Raw genomic sequence first — 18166 nt, forward strand, 5'->3', positions numbered from 1 at the left:
AGAACTTTATATTTTTCTATAGACACGGTCGGTACCAGGGCTCGTTTCCTGCCAGAAGAGCCTTTTGAATGACCCCGTTTATTTTACCATAAAGAGCAATGGAAAAAAAAAAAATTGTGAAAAAAAAGCAATTCTGCCATTTATCTATTTTTTACAGCGTTGAAAAATAGCAATTGTGTCTTTCTTATTGTTTTGCGGAGTTTATCGTGCAGATTAAATCGTTTTACATTTTGATAGGTCGGACTTTTAACGGATGCGGCGATACCGAAAATCCTTATTTTTTTTAAACAGGGGGGGGGGGATGATTCAAACTTGTGGGATTTTTTTACATTTTTTTTTTTTTTTTTACTTTGCACTTCATCTTTGAACCTTCGATGATTTGATTTATTGTTCTATATCCAGTAAATAGACAAAATGACGATTTTTTAGGAAGCTTCGTAGGGGCGCAAAGGTGGTGGGGTCCCCCTGCAAACACCCCGGTCATCAGAAGTCGGGTACTGGTTAAAGGGGTACTCCATCTATCAATATATTTACTGTACCCACAGAATGGGGGGCATGTGTTAACGTTAGAGGAGGTCTGACTGCCGAGACCCCCCACTACGGCGGGGGTCCCACGTCCTCCTCTACGGTGCACGATGATAGCGAGCGCTGTACCTGGCCATTTATGCCCTACCTGTAATCAGTGGGACCGCCACTCCATGCAATTTTAAAGGGGGACACTAAACCCTCATTATCTTGCTTGGCCCGAACCAGTGAGCAAAAAGTAATATACAAAACTTGTCTTCCAACTTTAATACTCTTCTGTATGGGGGGAGGAATAGTCACAGCCGCATCAGATCCGACCATTTTTGGCTGCTACCCACTGACTCGCACCCCGATAATCCCACGCTACTACACGGGGGGCAATCCTCCGCCTGCTCCAGATACGACGCCATGGACCAATACAACCGGTGACAGCAGCACCATGCGTCCCCCCCAGTCCCGGCCACATACAGGACGGCATTCAGCAGTCCCAGCCGCCACGCTGTCCTAACCCTACCTTCTCCTCCGCCGGTGACTCCAGACAAGCTGTAACCCCTCCTCTGTGCATCTGAGCAAACCAGCTCCGCGTCTCGGGAGGTGTGTGTGCCCACGCCTCCGTGGAAATACTAGACAGAACATTTTCCCTCAATTTAACCCCTTTATCTTCTAAATGACATTGAATACAAAAGACATGCAGCTGCGGGGACTCAAACATATCATTCGAGCACGCCGAAGACCCCCGGCTAGCACTCGAGCATGCTCAGATAACACCTTATCCGACCACTTTTGCGCATCATTAGAATTAGCATGTGCATCGCAGTGTCGAAACGACTTCCATCTTTTTTCAGGAGGATTTGCTGTTGAATCGGTAGCCGGTGGTTGGTTCAGATCTCCGACGTCTGGAGGAGCGAAGCCTCCTTAGAAGTGATGTCCTCCTCCGCAGTTACCTCGTACTCCTCGTGGGTCCCTCTCTACTAGTCTTCTGTCTTAGAGTCCTTGATCTCCGCACTGAGACGAAGACGTCGGGTTCGATACTTGTAGGATTTTGTGGCCTCGCTATGAAATTACCTAATAAAAATCTATTCTTTACGGCTCGTCGCCTAGAAGACCCGACCACCGCTGCTGTCTAGCTTGTAAGAGGCTAGCCGAGGGGATTAGGAGGTAAGAGTGATCCTAGCCAGCATTAACAACAAAAACAGTGCTTAAAAAGCTTAAGAGAGCAGCTTGTAAGCGCTGCGCATGTTCTGCTGTCTAGCAGGAGTGGTCGGTTTCCAAGGCAATGAGCAGTAAAGTGTCAATATCTCAAGAACGGCTGCAAATTTTAACAAGCGGCAAATTGCTAAATTATCCGTATTTAGAAGCCCTATCCGACAATACCCCTCAATAAAGATGGGGGAAAAAAACCTTTAACTGTTGAAATGAACAGCCAGCCCCCTTCACACGGATGCCAGAAAACGGTTTCTTGGGTAGGCTCGCCGCCGTGCTCAATACAAGGACACTGGTAAATTGCAAATATTTACACTTATATTCTATTTGGACAACAATCCCAAAAAGTGTTTTCTTTTAAGAAATGTCTAGAATTCAAATACAAAAAGTATCCAAAAAAAATAAATAAAAAGAAAAATAAAATAAATAAATAAAAGCTGTGTGGATGCAAAAAAAAAGAGAATTATTAAAATCAGAGTTTTTGCAAATTTGCTGCAAGTTTCACTTTGGAGAGGTGCATGCAAACCCCCAAAATGCCACATGATACCCCCTAGTCACTATGACATAGCATATAGTGAGACTGGTACTTGCCAGGACTGTTAGATCCAGGACTACCACTCTCTGGATTCCTCCAGTGCGGACGCTCTCGATTTCCCGCCTTTTGATAAAAGCATGGTCGCCCCACGTGACAAAGAAAGAGACAGAGGATTTCACATGCAAAAAAAAACGAGGACGGCAGGTTACCCAGAAAAGGAGACCCATGCAAGCGGAGGGCGATATCAATTGTTTGACATCTGAAAAGTACCAACCCCAGACGGCTCCGTGAATGGAGAAGCGTGCACCCGGCGGGCGCATTATTACACCTCCTGTATGTGGCCACACATTTCCTGAGGATTACAGGCGCAGACGTTTCCTTCCCGATATGGTCTGCACATTTTAAGAAGGTTCCTCCAAAATGAGTTATCAAAAATCCGTGCTCAATCTCCCTACAGCGCCCCCGGAGGGGAAATGAAGCTTTGCATGGTACCTATGGAAATCAAATAGGATGGATGTTTTGGGTCCTCCGGGGATTCCCGTCCCCTCGATGCATCTCTACGATTCGGGCGCGGTGACCGCAAAGCGGAGGCCAACGAATATCCACGAGGATACGAAAGTCTTCGCCTCGTGCGAAGGAAGGGGCCTGGCTGGGAATGATCTTGAACGTCTACAGATCTTCTTTTAAATGTCTGAATGAATGGCTGAGAGCTGACACCACCCGTGGAGAGGTTTAAAAAAAAAATCTAGAAAAAAAAAAATTGTAAATAATTTGCATTTTTAGGAAACACAAACTAAAAAAATCCAACCTAAGCCTGAACGTATAGAATTCCACCGGGACTGATCCGTCCTCTCCTTCGGCGAGTTACAACACGTCCGCTGCCGGCATGAAGTCTGTAATCCGCGTACAATGCGGAATATCATTATCTGCAGCCATTTACGCCGTCCTCGCGAACGATAATTTACAGAGAATTTGCCCACGGCACAGCGGTGGAGATTATATAACGCGAGACGTAAGACCCACGTAATCCCAAATACAGGCGCAAGATTATGGTAGAAGATACCCAACGGCCTAACCCCCCCGTTACTCCAAACAGGGTCCTAAAGGTGGTGGTCTCCAAACCGGGGGGCTGCTCCTTCATGTTAATGTAAAAGTCACTGTGCCGAATCACAAAGCCGGACGGTAAGGCCTGAAACGAAATCTGGTCATCGGATTCATGCTGCCCGAACCCGTCCCGCACCCATAGGGAGAGACTTGTCAATCTAGAGGTGCGGGCGGGGAGAATCTGACCATTTTTTAAACCATATTTTCTCTAAAACACACTTGATTTATGCTGTCTTTATTCGAGCAGCATGACTTAGATGACAGGTTATTCCCAAAAAGAGTAAATTATTCCCTGTCCATAGTACTGATCGCTGGTGGTCCGACCGCTGGGACCCTCACTCATCCTGACAATCTATCCATGCAGCTTGATCGGAGCAGAGGTGCGGCGCACCCTCGATCCTCTGCTCCATACACTCCTGGAGAAAGAAGAGTAGAGCGCGCGTTGCTTTTCCAACAGTACAAAATATTTTGTTTGCCTAAGACACAACACCCCTGGGGGCAGCCGGAACCACCTAATCATTAAAATACTACGGAAAGAACCTGCCTATGCCTACTGATGTGGAAAGGGGCTCTCCGCTTTGTCAGACAGGTTCCTGGACTATAGGATGATCACAGGGTGTTGGGGGGGGACGATGACGCAAAAGTTTCTATCCCACCAGCGCCACCACAGGGTAAATGATGTATTGCACAATTCCTATTAAAATTATCAGCCTTTTATAGAAATGCATGAAAGTGCCGGGTGGTCACGTAGAAAGCACTGAACTTTGCTAAATTATTCAAAAGAAATAAAAAAATAGTCCTGTTATAAATGGATGAAAAATGCGGATGGCAAGAGACGGTCAGTAATCTGAGAGGCGCACACACCGACTACGTATTTGCCGTCCAGACCTGGTCATTACGGATAAAAGCCGTAATCTAAGCTGCTATTTCGCTTCCCGGTCTGTCATCTAGGCTGCCAAATATCAGCGGGGTGAGAGTCACCCCTAAAGTTATTGGTACTTCTAAGGGTGTGCTCACGTGACGCTTTTTCCAAGATTTTAGTATATATTAAGCATCAGGATCCAAATAAAAAAACAGCCATAACTGCCCAATGTGTTAGTTCTGCCAGCACTATAGGATCGGGAACATCCTTTCGCTTAGATACGAGAATGCATTCTGCAAGATTTACTTGTCCTGAACTAAAAAAAAACTGCCTCTGTTATGTTTGTCGACCATGGACGGCGGCAAGATGTTGGGATGGAAATAAAGGTTCCTATCGTTTGCTGGAATCATAATAACGAAGCTGTTGAAAAACTACAACTCCCAGCATTCCCTGAAAGGCACTGTGTAAGCAACAGTAATGCTACATGTCAGTGCGCATGATTGATCGCCACTCCATTCACACGGCGACCACCACCAGTCATGACGTTATTCCCCATCTCATGAATACTGGACAATTTCCAAACTTGAGAAATCCCAACTGTACGTTAAATACTGAAAAGAAAAATATAAATAAAATTCTTTAAAAAAAAAAAAAATTAACCTGTGTGTTAAATACAGAGAAAAAATATATAAAATGCTAAAAAAATAAGCTGTGTGTTAAATGCAGAAAAAAAAAAAAGATATAAAAAAATTCTAAAAAAAAATAAACTGTACGTCAAATCCAGAGAGAAAAATATATAAAACACAAAAAAAATAAGTAAACTGTACGCTAAATAGAGGAAAAAAATATATATAAAATTCTAAAAAATACAAAAAAACTGTACATAAAGTACTGAAAAGAGAATATTTAAATTCTAAAAAAATATATAAAATTAAACTGTACGTTAAATACTGAAGAAAAAAAATATATAAAATTCTAAAAATATAATTAAACTGTAAGTAAAATTCTGAAAAGAGAGGAAAAAAAATGCCAGACATTGTTTTTTGGTCTCCCCCAAAAATGTAATAAAAAGCAAACAAAGCGCTGTATGAATCCCAAAATAATATCAATAAAAATGTCAAATATGTACGAAACACAAAGCCTCGCAAAGTTGTAGCGACGGAAAAATAAAAACATCACTGGTCTTGGAAATTAGTGATAAAAACTACATTTTTTTAACCACTAAATTAAAAAAAAAAAAAGCCACAATTTTGGGATCCTGCCAGGATACGGACCTGGATAATCCTGTGGACATATTACTTTTACTGCATATTGAACATGACGTAATAACGTTATTACGCGCCTTAGCGACAGCTCGTAGCTTAGCGACAGCGGCGCTCTGAGACAAGTGACCATTCGTACAGTGACAGCTGCATTACCGAATCACAAAAACCTCACATAATCCCAAAAGTGACCCAAAAACAGAAACGCTGCCCCTAGCAACAAATAACAAATCCTTATTGCCCCCTAGCAACCAATCACGGCGCAGCTTTCATTGATAATTCGGCTCTGCAAATGTGTAAGCCGCGCTGTGACTGGTTACTTTTTAGTTTTTCATTTAGACTCTTTTTATCAACCTTCGGCATTGCTGCTTTCCCCGTCAGCTCTGTCCCCGCCTCCACGTGCTTTCTATGACTGTCGGTTCTGACAGTTCCCCCCCTAATGTCAGTATCTGCCCTCGGTTTCTCCCGCCCCTGTCCGTCTGTACCAGCAGGATACATACCGTTGTTATTATTAACAGGGATGATTATTTAAACCCGCAGGACCTGCAGAATAAATGTCACTAGAGCCGAACACGCGTGGAATGTTCACCACAAACACTAGAGGACCGCGCGGAAAATGTTGTCTCCAGTGCTGCCGCCATTTTGTTGTGCACATTCCCATTGCACGCTGTGCTCTGAGGTCTCCAGAAAGATGGCGCCCGCTCACTCTCACAGTATTGCATCAGCCAAATCTTATTGGAGGATGAGTCCTCACCCTAAACTTAGCCGTGTGTCACTCTGGAGCGCTGAGGTGTCCTTTTTTTGTGTCTTTGACGTGAGATTTAGTTATAGGGCTGTGACACCTGAATGGTCACTGATCAGAGACACTTGTGCATCCCTTCATTCCAGTCCATTAATCCAGCTCCTAGTTATCAATATAAATTAGACTTCAAGAGATTGTTAACCTCTCGGGACATAAATGCCTGTATTTGGGGGTTAAAAATCATGTTTGCAATTGGGTTTCATTAAAAATGTTGCACCTCTTGGCTTTTACAGACCCTACACGATTAACTTTGAGGTGGTCTGTCAGAAATCAACTGAGAGGAGCTCAGAAAAGGACAGAACGCGCTCACTGATGGATCCTCAGTTCACTCATGGTGAACCCAGAAACAGACAGTACAGCACAAATGCCATAAATGTGAAAAGATGCAACCGCTAGGGAACCACTACACAAGACCTCCAGGGAAAACGTACTGTGACATACACAAGACCCCTAGGGAAAACTTCCCAAATCAAAGGATAACGCGCTGGATCAGGGACAGTGGGGAGGAAGGTGTCACTGGTGACTGGATCACACATCATGTGTTTCCCAGCTCTTGACCACTTCTACATTGATAGTTTGACTTGCAGCCTTCACTGAGGACTTGTGTTGCTGACAGTCGGGTGTAAGGGCCGAAGTCACGGAGGTCGCAACCAGGTCCGCACGGGTCAGGGGCCATCTTATGCCAGCGCAAACTTCAACTGGATGTGCGTTCTCGGATGCATATATATAGAGACATATATACCAGGATGGGACCAGGATAAGGGACATTTACGAGGATGGGGGATATATATAGACCAGGATGGAGCCCAGGATAAGGGACATATATACCAGGATGGGACATTTACGAGGATGGGGGCTATATACGAGGATGGGATATATATATATATATATATATATATATACCAGGATGGGACCAGGATAAAAGACATATATACCAGGATGGGGGATATATATACCTGGATGGGGGATATATATATACCAGGATGGGACCAGGATAAAAGACATATATACCAGGATGGGGGATATATATATATATATATTTATATATATATATATATATATATATATACCAGGATGGGGGATATATATTGTTACAGAACCCCCAGCACCAAGAATGTTATGCAATATATGTATGTATAATAGTTTCCATGTGAAATGCATCAGTCCACAGGCTGCGCCCCTGGACAAGATATTCTCTTTCTGACCTCCCCCCACCTTTGCAATTCCCACAGTAAATATTGGCAGGCTCCGGCCCCCTGCGGCTATTGTAATGTATGTCTGGCCAGCTGTTTTCCTATCGGCCTGCCCTGTGTATCTGTGTTATATATTCTGTGTGCTGTAAATAAAGGTTGTTCTTAGGGTATGTGCACACGTCAGGATTTCTTGCAGAAATTTCCTGAAGAAAACCGGAAATTTTCTGCAAGAAATCCGCATTTTTTTTTGCGTTTTTTCCCCGTTTTTTTCGCGGTTTTTTTTTAGCATTTTGCAAGCGAAATTAGCTTGCAGAATGCTAAAGTTTTCCAAGCAATCTGTAGCATCGCTTGGAAAACTGACTGACAGGTTGGTCACACTTGTCAAACATAGTGTTTGACAAGTGTGACCAACTTTTTACTATAGATGCTGCCTATGCAGCATCAATAGTAAAAGATAGAATGTTTAAAAATAATAATAAAAAAAATAAAAAATGGTTATACTCACCCTGCAAACAGCCGATCTACTCAGCGGCGTCCGTTCCTATAGATGGTGTGTGTGCAGGACCTTCGATGACGTCGTGGTCACGCGACCAATCACAAGACGGCGACGTCATCGCAGGTCCTTCACACAGACCATCTATAGGAACAGAAGCGGCAGCATGCAGCGCAGAGAGGCGGGAAGACACCGGGGCCATCAGAGGGTGAGTATATCACTATTTTTTATTTTAATTCTTTTTTTTTTACCAATTATATGGTGCCCAGTCCGTGGAGGAGAGTCTCCTCTCCTCCACCCTGGGTACCAACCGCACATAATCTGCTTACTTCCCGCATGGAGTGCACAGCCCCATGCGGAAAGTAAGCAGATCAATGCATTCCTAGGTGTGCGGAATCCCCGCAATTCCGCAAATTTAATGAACATGTTGCTTTTTTTTCCGCAATGCGATTTTTTCGCGGAAAAAAATGCAACATTTGCACTAGAAATGCGGAATACACTGTAAATAATAGGAGGCATATGTAAGCGTTATTTTCGCGTTTTAATCACGTTTTTATAGCGAAAAAACGCGAAAAAAATGCGAAAAATACTGAACGTGTGCACATGGCCTTAGACTGGAAATACGTGGGGTAGCAGTCAGCTTTTATATGCTCTCATGTAATCAAGAAATTTCTGCCAGCGTCCTTCATTCAGAATCTAGCAAAAGCAGATTGGACCTCCTGAAACACGGGGTGGTACTGAAAGAGGTACCCCAGCTTGGTAGACTCCGTTACATATATATACCAGGATGGGACCAGGATAAGGGGCATATATACCAGGATGGGGGATATATATATATACCAGGATGCAGGATATATATATACCAGGATGGGACCAGGATAAGGGGCATATATACCAGGATGGGGGATATATATATATATACCAGGATGGGACCAGGATAAAAGACATATATACCAGGATGGGGGATACATATCAGGATGGGGCCCAGGATAAGGGACATAAAAACCAGGATGAAGGGCATATGTCGGTGCTGGACTGGCAATCCGGCAATTCTGGCAAATGCCAGTAGGGCCGGTCTGGTTGTGGGCCGCCTTGTCTGCTACATTGTTAATGGAATCGGTGATCTCAGGACACCCATACTGTTGAGAGTTGTGATGGAGCACAAAGTCGCTGACTCTGTCACTTACCCCAGCAGGTCACGGGTATCACTAGCACTATTGGTCTTGTAGTAAATCTTGCTTTCCTACACACACCAGGATGGGGGGAGCCCCAGGTCCAAATCTTGCACCGCGGCCCATCGGACTCTAGTTACACCGCTGCTAACAGTAGTCGCTGCCGCCTTGAATAAAGCGCTGCATCCTCCTGACCCTAAAAAGTGAATGACCCCACACCCGAACCACGCACCCTACACGTGTGTCTACAGCCGCCGTCTCTGCTCACACACAACCCACGTCCCTGCACCACACATACCGAGAGTGACTTGTCGGCCGATCTATGGGGCACTCATGATACGTTTTGTTCAGGATTAGTGAACCTGCCGCCGGAGTTAGGAGCTTCACCGTCTCTACATCGCGGCTGTGACCTTCCCGACGTCACCAGTTTTCTTCCTAGAGGAGCTGGCAAATCTGAGAAAGTGACCTTAGAGAACATTTACTTATCGCTCAGCGCAGATCGCAGTACAAGCAAAACCTTCCTTCTGTTTGCTTTATTACAGCAGAACATCAAATAATAAAGTAATAGTAACTCATGCCGCAGCCTTCTGTACACAGACGCCGTGGGCATGAGTGTGCCCGATTTATCACTGGGCTCATAGACTCCATGTAGAGGGCATAGACTGGTCCCAGTGTTACCGTGGTGGCTATGGGACTTACGGACTGGCCGGCGGCTCTCCCCACCCGAGCGTGACAGCTTACTATATTTCTATACAGCTGCCATGTTCAGGTCAGCAGAGCCGCCGGCCAGTCCGAGCGCTGGGTCCGATTTATACAACCCCCTTAACATTAGGTCAAGCTTAGGACCAGTCATATCTGCATTGTAGATAGCTGCAGGAGCCCCCGTCTATCCCAAGTACCAGCAGACACGGCAGCGCCATCGCTGGGACGGCGCCGGTCCGAGAGGTGAATATGTAGCGTGTTTATTTTACATGGGACACTATGGGATTGTCCGAGTAATACTCTTGAATTCATCATCCCTCTCTTGGACTCATTTTAATTCACACATGGATTTTCATAGTAAGTACACCAGCCTCATTGGTTCCAGATCTATTTAATATAGTGTTCTGAAAATGTGATCAACCCAACATTACGACATATGGATGTCATAGAGGTGTACTTCCCACCCCTCCCAAAAAAAAAAAAAAAGCCATATAAGAGCCACTAACAAGCCAGCTGGATGACTCCATTTTTTCGTTCTATGGCCATTCTTTTGAATTTCCACATAATGGCAGAGGATATAAGCAGATGTCTGTAAATCCGCGGTTTACCATTTTAGAGGGGTTGGTTTCACTTTGGCTGCTTCATCTGGGGTTTGCCTACCACATTATTATATCCGGCAAAAAAGATGGACAAAAAAAGGTCAAAATAAATCCAAAATTTCATGTATTGACTCATTGAACTCAATTACTCCATCTGATTCAAATTTTCTAGCTAAGGAGACAGAAGCCCCTGATGAAGCCCTGAACGGGATGTGAACCCAGCCCAGCTCCAAACCTTCATCCAGATTCCCCAGCTCCGCTGATTCATACAGATAATCGTTCCCACACCCCTTGCTGGGAATTTTTGTCCCCATTTTAGTTATATAATGTGCTGGCATCTTATCAATGTATATCAAATATATCCATCCCATTATCAGAGCAGGTTTTTCTGCATTCTCTAAAAATTATGCGCATCAAAAACATATACCGGCACGTAGTTAGTTCTCGGTACAGTAATGCTGGATCAATACTAGCTCAAGAGGTATAGTAATATACAGGCAGGCTCCTACAACAACGGCCGGGATCAGAGATCACTCAGATCCGGGTTGTTTAACAGTGACCACAGCATCGAAGTGGTTAGACAGATGGAGAAAGCTCCCTCTGTCACCCCATTGGCCCTCTGCAAGACGTTCACAGGGAGCCAAGAAGTACAACCATGGCATGTCCGAGTCCAATATATTTCCAAAAAGAAGGATAATAATATACAGCTGCCATTATATTCCCTATAGGATTTGTCACCCATTCTTCATTATTCAGCGATACACATTGTTGGATTTGTGCCTTTTTTAATCTAGTTTTTAGTGGGTTTTTTTGCGCCTGTTTTTCATCTTTGCCTCATTTTTCATTTACTATGTCCCTCCATATTATAGGCGTTTTCCTGTTTTTACTTTTTTATGTTCATCATCATGGGCAGAGTTTTATCCTTCCGGGTGTATTTGTCTGATTCATCTATTGAACTACTTATTGATTTTTTTTATAAAGTGGCAAAAATCCACTTCTATGATTTTTTTTTTTGCAAATGTGATTTTTTTGTAAGCAAATTTTGCAACATTTTAGCAGAAAATGTGACTTTTTAGCCAGATTTAGTCTTGTTAGCTAATTGGGCATAGTCTTTATTAGATAAGTCGATGACCACTCCCACTTGGCTAAAAGACTGTATTTGCAGATAGGGCCATATCTCAGGAATGGAGAGGTGCAGGAACGAAAGAAAAATAACGTCAGTATAAGAATGCACCTCTGGCTCCAACAAGGGTCCCCAATTATCACGGGTCTTTTGCCAAGGGAAACCAAGCCAGCTAACGGATGCCCACTTAGGGAAATATAGGTTTTTTTCTGTCTCATATAAGGGGAGGATTTCAGCAAAATTTTCAGTAAAATGCTCCTCTATCATTAATACTTCAAGACCCATTTATTTCGTTGCTGCACCCTTGCTTACAGAAAACTCTGTGGCACCTTGCTTACAGAAAACTCTGTGGCACCTTGCTTACAGAAAACTCTGTGGCACCTTGCTTACAGAAAACTCTGTGGCACCTTGCTTACAGAAAACTCTGTGGCACCTTGCTTACAGAAAACTCTGTGGCACCTTGCTTACAGAAAACTCTGTGGCACCTTGCTTACAGAAAACTCTGTGGCACCTTGCTTACAGAAAACTCTGTGGCACCTTGCTTACAGAAAACTCTGTGGCACCTTGCTTACAGAAAACTCTGTGGCACCTTGCTTGCAGAAAACTTTGTAGCACCTTGCTTACAGAAAACTCTGTGGTACCCTTGCTTGCAGAAAATTAGCGGCAAAAATTGACTTGTGCCGTAGATTTAAAATCTGCAATATGTCGACTTTTCCTGCAGATTATTGCTGTGAATTTCACAGAAATGTGAAATCTGCAGCATTTCTGCACCAAAATTAGCCCGATTCTGCAGGAGAATAGTCTCATTTGGATGTACCCGAATTATGCGGCCATTTCAGTGCGGCTCGGAAGAAGCTGTCGTACTCAAGTCATGTAGTACAGATGAGGGCCGGAAAGAAGGCTCCGGAATCAAGCATATAGAGTTTTTGCAGCAGATTTTATTTTTACCGTTCGGAGCTGCTATTTTTAACCCTTGTAAGACATGACGGTAAAAAGTAAGTTATTATAGCGGGGGTATTGCATAAGCACAGGATTGTCTGCGGTCCAGATACCAATCTGAACACATTAAGACCTTTTACTGTGAAGTATAAGACGGCGATAATTATGATATTCGCAGAAGCTTAATTTTTTTTTTTTTTTTGGGGGGGGGGGGTTAAAAAAAAGTGTTGTTATGTGCGGTCGGTATATAAAGTTACTTGTCCCAATATTCCTGATCCTGCACTTACTGGTGTGAACTGTGCCGTCCCGGCCTCTTAGGGGTCTCCGTTTTCCTCGGGGGTCCTCGCTCTCACCTGCAGCGGTCAGCCAGATGTGCAGCAGCGCCACGTGGAGCCGTGTTGGCATTCCTCGGCCCACGCCTTCTCTCCTCCTCTCCGTTGCAGAACACAGTTTTTAACCCATTTCGTGCTGGGTTACGTATCCTGCACGTTATAACTAATAGCCACGCGGAAAAATACACGTTAAGCTGCAAAACTGCATGCGACTTACTAATCAACCGGCGACGACCGGCATGTTGGTGCAGATTGTGCCGCATTACTGCAGCTCCTCGCCTTCCATGTGTGAACAAACCTTTATTATCTGGTGACTGATGCGCTAAAAATGGGCTTTTCTATTTTGGAAAATCCCTGTCCCTCCATTTGCAGTTTGTTTTAATTAATTAATTAGAGTTATACTCCCTCTCTCCATGTCCAGAAATTTACTCCCTATCCCCAGGTCCAGTGCAGTACTCCCTCTCCCTAGGTCCAGATTTTAATTCCTTTCCACAGGTCCAGCGCTTTACTCTATCTCCCCAGGTCGTTATTTACTCCCTCTCCCCAGGTCCAGATATTTACTCCCTCTCCCCAGGTCCAGTGCAGTACTCCCTCTCCCTAGGTCCAGATTTTAATTCCTTTCCACAGGTCCAGCGCTTTACTCTATCTCCCCAGGTCGTTATTTACTCCCTCTCCCCAGGTCCAGATATTTACTCCCTATCCCCAGGTCCAGTGCAGTACTCCCTCTCCCTAGGTCCAGATTTTAATTCCTTTCCACAGGTCCAGCGCTTTACTCTATCTCCCCAGGTCGTTATTTACTCCCTCTCCCCAGGTCCAGATATTTACTCCCTCTCCCCAGGTCCAGGGCATTACTGCCTCTCACCAGGTCCAGATCTTTACTACCTTTCCACAGGTCCAGCACTTTACTCCATCTCCCCAGGTCCAGTATGTTACTCCCTCTCCCCACTCCATATATTTACTCCCTCTCCCCAGGTCCAAAATTTTCTCACTCTCCCCTGGTCCCGGGCGTTACTCCCTCTCCCCAGGTCCAGATCTTTATTTTCTCTCCCCAGGTCCATGCGTTACTCCCTCTCCCCAGGTCCAGTGCTGAATCTTTTACCGCTGCTCCTGGTTTCTGTTATCATCTAGCATCACTTTAAGAGCCCTGCAGACAATCATTGAGCTCCGTGACAGGCCGCAGTGCTGTCCATATGACGTCAGCGTTGCAGTCTGTCGTTGAATGCTATCTACTTGGGCAAATCTGCCAAGCTCACTGATTGTCTGCAGCGCTCTCAACGTGAGTTTTGCAGAAAAAAACAGACACCAGAGACTCAGTGCTGGACCGGGGAAGGGTGAATAAATGCAGTTGTTTATATATATATATATATATATATAAATATATATATATATATACTTGGGCAGAGCTGCTGATTGTCTGCAGCGCTCTCAATGTGACATTAGTACTGCAGAGAAAAGCAGACACCAAAGACTCAGCGTTGGACCAGGGAAAGGTGAATAAGGATTTTTTTTTACAATCTGTACCAGGGGACAGGGGTTTTCCGAAACTGAAAAACCCGTTACATGGCAGAGTTCTCGGCGGTTACAGCGTTCTCCCGGACTCTTATATTAGTACACGCTATGTGCTTATCATACTAATGTGCTATGAAATGTATGCGTCCATACTTCACAACTTTTATAGAGTAGAAAGAAGGACAAATTGTGGGGCAAATTTTTGGTTGCACCTCCTGGCCACCTCCATTTACCATTTTCTTACATTTTTGCTGCATTTTTTTATTTGATGCAGTTTTTTTTTTTCAAATTTGCAGTAGTATTTTTAATGTGTTTTTTTTTTAATAGAGCAGAAAATCTTTGATACTGCACTTTAAAACCCACCTACATTTTTTTTTGCATGCCTTTTCAACATGCATTAACAGAAGCCTATAGGGAAAGAAAGCATCTGCATGCATGGCCTCTAAGTCTCCTCACTCTGACATGCCAAGATTGGCATGTCACTCTCCACAAAGAGAAACGTTACCCCTTAGATCTTTAGACCGACAGTGGCAGGAGTTTTCATGAAATCACATCAGATTTTTTCGTTTTGGTGAATTTGTTTTCTCTATAGGCTTCTATGTGGAGCCTGGAAAAAAAGCATGTAAAAAAAAAAAAAAAGAAGAAGAGTTGCATTTTTAAGTGCAGAATCAAAGTTTATCTTTACTTACAAAAAAAAGTGCATTATATTTTTATTTAAGGATTTAGTGGAGAAAAAAAATTAATTCACGTACGTTAATTTTTACGCAATTTATTGATCAGTGTAAAATATCTGTTCACAGTATTGATCAAGTTGCTGTAATTTCAGTTTACTAAATATATCTGTTATTTGCTGATTTAAGATGTTTATTTTTTTTCCAAAGTGTATTAAAAATGTAATTATTGTAATTATTTTCATTATTTTTTAATAATAAGAAGAAATAAAATCGTTGACTTTTATTTTATTTCTAGAATACAAGGACATAGAAATGCACTGATATATGGAGATGTATCTCTATGTGCCAGTACAATCTGCCTGTAAGGAAGTGGAATGTGATGCATCTTCAACTACAAAACATTTTCTGATTTGTCAGTGCAGCCTGTGGCATGTGCCTTTTGGTGCTTCCTCCAATGATATAAGTTGGGGGTTCGAATCCCGGGGAGGTCAGATTTAAAGAAAAAAAAAGTTATTTTGCATATACAACCTTTCTAGCAGCAGGAGGATATGACATTCCTTAGATGTTCCAAAGTGACATCTAGTGGCAAAATATTATTACTGCCACTTAACAGGACTCTACCAGATCACGCTGCGATATCTAATGGATCTCATGAGTGTTGCATCCTGCGAGGGGTCTATATTGTCATTATTATGTATTTTTTTGATTCTTGAGAACTACAGCTCTGTATACAATGTAATGACCAGTGATGCCTAGTTTCGGGCCCCTACTGATTTTGAGATATATGCAGTATATAAGTCCTGGACAAACCCCCTAAGGCCGAGTTCACACAAGCATATTTTGCAGTCTGTGTATACACCCCATAATGTCCGTCTGTCGGACCATATTGAGTGACTGCAGACTTGTACCCCAAGGTCAGACCACATAGAGTGACTGCAGACTTGTACCCAAGGTCAGACCACATAGAGTGACTGCAGACTTGTACCCTAAGGTCGGACCACATAGAGTAACTACAGACTTGTACCCCAAGGTCAGACCATAAAGAGTGACTACAGACTTGTACACAAGGTCGAACCACAAAGAGTGACTGCAGACTTGTACCCTAAGGGTGGACCACATAGAGTAACTACAGACTTGTACCCCAAGGTCGGACCACAATGAGTGACTGCAGACTTGTACCCCAAGGTCGGACCACATAGAGTGACTGCAGACTTGTACCCTAAGGCTGGACCACATAGAGTGACTGCAGACTTGTACACTAAGGACAGATCACATAGAGTGACTGCAAACTTGTATCTAAGGTTGGACCACATAGAGTGACTGCAGACTTGTACCCTAAGGTTGGATCACATAGAGTAACTACAGACTTGTACCCCAAGGTCGGACCACAATGAGTGACTGCAGACTTGTACCCAAGGTCGGACCACAAAGAGTGACTGCAGACTTGTACCCTAAGGTCGGACCACAAAGAGTGACTGCAGACTTGTACCCTAAGGTTGGACCACATAGAGTGACTGCAGACTTGTACACTAAGGACGGATCACATAGAGTGACTGCAAACTTGTATCTAAGGTTGGACCACACGGAGTGACTGCAGACTTGTACCCTAAGGTTGGACCACATAGAGTGACTGCAGACTTGTACACTAAGGACGGACCACAAAGAGTGACTGCAGACTTGTACCCTAAGGTTGGACCACATAGAGTGACTGCAGACTTGTACACTAAGGTCGGATCACAAAGAGTGACTGCAGACTTGTACTCTAAGGTCGGATCACATAGAGTGACTGCAGACTTGTACACTAAGGACGGATCACAAAGAGTGACTGCAGACTTGTACCCTAAGGTTGCACCACATAGAGTGACTGCAGACTTGTACCCTAAGGTTGGACCACATAGAGTGACTGCAGACTTGTACCCCAAGGTCAGATCACATAGAGTGACTGCAGACTTGTACACTAAGGTTCTACCCTAAAACCTACACCAAAAACACCAACTACAGGTTACAAGATAATTACCTTTGACAATGGGGCACAGGAGATACAAAATATCCTCAAAAAACATTGTCCCATGCTATTAATGGATTCTGAGATGGGCACAGAGCTTACTGAACAATCACTGATCACATATAGAAAGGGTCGCTCACTGAGGGACACACTTGTCAACAGTCACTTTAAGAAACCTGTCGTAGGTACATGGCTGCCCAACGATGCCCAAATGCACCGCCTGCTCCCACATTACTCCTGGGAATACATTCACCAGTAATGTAAACAATATAAAGTAAAGGAATTCATCAATTGTAGTAGTAAAGGGTGGTCTATAAGGCCACCTGTACCTGTGGGGAAAACGGTCAGGGTATGCAAACACAGGATTGGGGAGCACATGGGAGACATCCTCCACCAAAGAGATTCCCCTATGTCACGACACATCTTTGCCATGGGGGAGACATTCGCTTCATGAAATTTATGGGCACTGAAAGGGTAGACAACCCACAGAGGGGTGGGAACTGGGACGGGTTGATTTTGCAAAAGGAAACCAGATGGGTTTTTCATTTGAAGACTGTGGTGCCAGCAGGCCTGAATGAAGAACTCAATTATAGTTGTTCTATCTTAGACACTTTAGTTTTGTCTGTTTTTGTCTTACCCTTTGTAAGTCCTCCTAAGTGCCAATACCTTGATCATAAATGTAGTGGCCACCTGCTATTATTCCTTGTTCTAATACAGATTATTCTTTGTTTACCTACTTGCCGAGTTATATTGTGTCTATGTATTGATACTCGTTATAATTCCGTGGATAAGTGTCTTGTCGGCCTTATAACCCATGCTTGAAATGCGTCCTCCCTGTCTCGGAGGAATCAGCTAGGGTTGGGGACAACCTCGCAAGTTCTCCCCTGTGGAGCTCAGCGTTCCACCTATGTCTTTACATGACGGGGTCGACACCGGGAATGATTCCTCTGTGGAACGCATCATTCCACCTATACTCTAACACAGCGGAGCGGTCTTCACAATGGAGGAAAATGGAGGACTGTGCGTTCCATGGTCAGGCTGGGCAGCCGGCGTGCGCTCCAGCCATGTGTAAGTAGGTGCTTATTCGTGATTGGGTAATTTTTAACCCTTCCGTTTTGGATAATTGATGTTG

At 43.9% G+C, this 18166-nt stretch overlaps 1 protein-coding gene across 5 annotated transcripts in view; it reads right to left on the bottom strand.

Moving 5' to 3' along the window:
• LOC138651700 (sodium-dependent neutral amino acid transporter B(0)AT2-like) overlaps positions 1 to 12939 on the bottom strand; it is a 30782-nt gene extending 17843 nt beyond the window's left edge. Inside the window, exon 1 of one of the 5 annotated variants that reach the window (XM_069742099.1) lies at positions 12802 to 12939. The gene's annotated coding sequence lies outside the window, so the exon portion shown is untranslated. Of the gene's footprint in view, positions 1 to 1039; positions 1082 to 2537; positions 2663 to 5991; positions 6111 to 9449; positions 9469 to 12801 lie in introns of those variants that run through there. The other 4 variants (XM_069742103.1, XM_069742098.1, XM_069742102.1 and 1 more) reach the window with 4 other exon arrangements.
• Positions 12940 to 18166: the final 5227 nt, after the last annotated feature.

Source organism: Ranitomeya imitator, chromosome 10, assembly GCF_032444005.1.
Source record: "Ranitomeya imitator isolate aRanImi1 chromosome 10, aRanImi1.pri, whole genome shotgun sequence".
In the NCBI taxonomy this organism is placed as follows: domain Eukaryota; kingdom Metazoa; phylum Chordata; class Amphibia; order Anura; family Dendrobatidae; genus Ranitomeya; species Ranitomeya imitator.